The following is a 3,168-nucleotide window of genomic DNA, read 5'->3' as shown; positions in this document are numbered from 1 at the left end:
TTGATTGATTGATTACATTGTACGCTCAGTTTGCAGTCATTAATTGGAGCAGAAGGTCACAATGTCAGGGCAAAAGAAAGCCCTCTGAGTTCACATAACGGAGGAACATCTCATCCAGTCAGACACAGGGCTTACGTTTGATAATCACCAGCTGCTGCACACACATGCATTTGATTTGAAATCAGTTTAAAGGTAACGTTGACCAGCTGGCCTGCATTAGTAATGTCCGCCATAACCTCCGCTCACCGATATCCTGGGAGAAACCCTGCATTGGTGCTTTATTTTATTTACTGTATGAACAGCTGAGAACCGGTTCTGTGGTTTCCTATTCACATTGCAACCTTAATGTATATCTACTGCTGTAGATGTATCTGCTGATACAATTTGAACACCTCGTTTCTTTTTAAGAGAGTTGTAACACTGGCCATTTGCGAGCATTAAACAGGATCCCAAAGTGTTGACATAAAATCATTGGAGGTGTAATCTGTCAAGCAAGAAGATGCCCCTGCAAGTCATATTTTTGTTACTTTAGATATAATTCAGTTGAAGAGTTCGCAGAAAAAGTGGTTTCACAAAAAGATTTTGTGTTTTAAAATCTTCTGATAAGTCTTATGTTAATCCTTGGCGCCAGAACCGTATCCCATGATTTTAATACCATGATATCCTGAATGTGGGTCATGGTTGATAACCTAATGAAGGTAGCATATAATATCCTCTGATGGTGAGCGGAGAACTGTGTAGAGGACTCTGGCAAACGCTGGATGTTAAGTTGAAAAAGGGAAATGAATCTGAGCTTCTAGTTATTATGAACCGAATAGGTGGCGGGGAGGAGGTCGAGCAGAGAGATGTTTTTCATTTTTAACAGACTTCCTCCATAAACTAATCTCACTTTTTAAAAATCCCCGCCCCCCCTCAAAAAAAGAAAACACCCAAGAGAATCAAAATATGTGAGTGGATATGTAGAGTCACAACCAGTTTGGTGTTTAATTGGGTGAAATGAAAAGCGATTACATTACATACACCAGTTTTAATGCCGTTGGTTCCCTCATCCAACACTTTAGAGAATTAGCAGATGGTGAGGAAGTGCTGAAAGCCACTCTGAAGTTGTGTGATTTACTATAGATACGCTTAATGCACTTTTACTCTTGGCAAGAGTCCTTCAGAGCAGAGGTGGGCCCATTATAGATCAGGCCTAACAAGAAGGGAAAGTTTTGACTCCAAAATTTCAGTGAATTTATCACTCCACCCTCACCCATGAGGGTGTTAGCTTTCATGAAACACTTGTGCCAAACTAATTGACGTCGCTGCTCACAAGAAGAACACAAGAAGCTGTTTCCGGAATTTGTAACATAAGTGCTAAAGCAGATGTCAAACTGCACAAACTTTACGAGATACCTGGAAATCTCTTGCTGTAGATTAAAGGGCAACTGTATAAGTGAAACACTCAATATAAAGCATACAGTGTCTCAAAGCTATTTCTGACTCCTTGCTCTGCGCAGAGAAACAAGAGCTCTGAATAAATGTATTCAGCGCTCTCCCTTTCTGCCTGAGCAGCAAACACACACCTCTCTATGCTCTCTTTCTAAGAGCCAGGATGAAAGCAGAGGAAAGGCGCTTTTCATGCTGATTTTTCTCTAACAACTCAGTCATTGAAAACAATACGTGAAAGCATCTAGCCAGAAAAAAAAGAGCAGCCGTCTGTAGGGTGGGGCGTGAGGCTCCTTTCCCTTCAGGCCAGTTGATGCAACAACAAAAAAAGGCCAGATAAAGTGTCAGCGAGATAAACGGTGTCCTGGGGAGACCCAAATACTAAAGCCAACTCATATCTCATGAAGCTTTTTTTTTTTTCTCCAGTGAAATGAGACGGAAATGAGGTTATTTGTGGAGCAGGAAGGATCATGAAAAAAGGAAATGGTTTCTGTATTAACTGCAGGGCACACTAGCCTGGGCTCCCCTTCGGCATCATGTTGAGCATTAGAAACCCAAAAATGTAGGGCAGACCAATTCCACCCTCCCTCCCTTTTTGCATCTTTTGGGCTAAAACGAGGTGTTTGACTCTGATGACTGGCTTCTCCTGCACATTTCCTCCACCTCCCCCCTTAGGAAGCAGGACTACATGCCTACGTGCAAAACTCAGACACAAATAAGCTGAAACAATAGCACCCTTGTCTTGCAAAAACAGCTGAAGCAGAAATTGTATTTGTGAGTAATTCTTCTTGCTGTCACTAATACAGTTTTATCTCATCTTACTCAAAGCAGGTTTCTCCTAACAGGCTATCTTTCAGTCCAACTGGTCCTTCTTCTTTCGTTCCATGTGTCTCTATCTCATGTCCCCTTATCTAGCCGGCACAAAATGCCTCTGGCACGAGACAATGGTGATTGTGATGGGTGGTCGAAATCACTGCATTGGCCCAGCTTCCGTCTCATTTTCAATTCATTTAAATAAGCGCTGGCGCTGCATCGCATCCAAAAAACACGCTGGTTGTGTTTATGGACGCCTCAGAGTACTCAAGCTTTTGGGTGGCGTCCCTCTGCCTCTCACAGGGCTGTGAGTGCTGAATGACCCAAATACATTGTTTTGAGTAGCTGTGGCACATTTTCACTAAAGTGATTCATGCAGCATGAGCAAGTCATTACCCAATTAAATGGTTTACTTATGATTCTCCATTGGTGCAGTGTCCCAGTTCGTATTGTCTTATTTTGATCCCATTCCACTGGCTGGAACAGATTCAGAGTGAAAGTATTCTTTTCAATTTTGCGGTCCTTTGAAAAGGTGCATCAGGTGCAACTTTCATATGTCATAGCACACAGTTGACCTTCATACATCTACATTGGTCTCCAAAGGCTGTTAATTAACATCAGTAACACTGCGGTACTGAATAGCTTCTGATCGAGACCTGCTGATTGTAGATGCGGAGGTTCTCAAATCTCACTCCACCTCTCTGATATATTCCCTCTCTCCCTTCTCCATCGCTAGAATTACACAACCCAAATTTCTGGCTTTCGGAAAACTCACCAACTACTCTGTTTCAGAACCAAATCTCTCTGCCCGTTGGGATTTCAAAGCACTCCCAATCTCCCCGCCCCCCCCCCACATCTTGCATCTTCCAGTGCTTAACCACGGAGGATGGTGCTACAGTATGAGCCAGCGAGCACATTTCATGTCTT

The 3,168-nt window shown here is 42.8% G+C and overlaps 1 long non-coding RNA gene across 1 annotated transcript in view; it reads right to left on the bottom strand.

The window, feature by feature from the left end:
* The window catches only part of LOC116705568 (uncharacterized), a 16,099-nt gene that overhangs the window by 9,234 nt on the left and 3,697 nt on the right, over positions 1-3,168 (bottom strand). Inside the window, exon 2 of the long non-coding RNA XR_004335959.1 lies at positions 1,564-1,567. This is a non-coding gene — a long non-coding RNA (uncharacterized LOC116705568). The remainder of the gene's footprint in view (positions 1-1,563; positions 1,568-3,168) is intronic.

Source organism: Etheostoma spectabile, chromosome 17 (assembly GCF_008692095.1).
Source record: "Etheostoma spectabile isolate EspeVRDwgs_2016 chromosome 17, UIUC_Espe_1.0, whole genome shotgun sequence".
NCBI classification, from domain to species: Eukaryota; Metazoa; Chordata; class Actinopteri; order Perciformes; family Percidae; genus Etheostoma; species Etheostoma spectabile.
The sequence above is the reverse complement of the archived record's forward strand: the minus strand, read 5'-3'. Positions and strand labels throughout refer to the sequence as shown.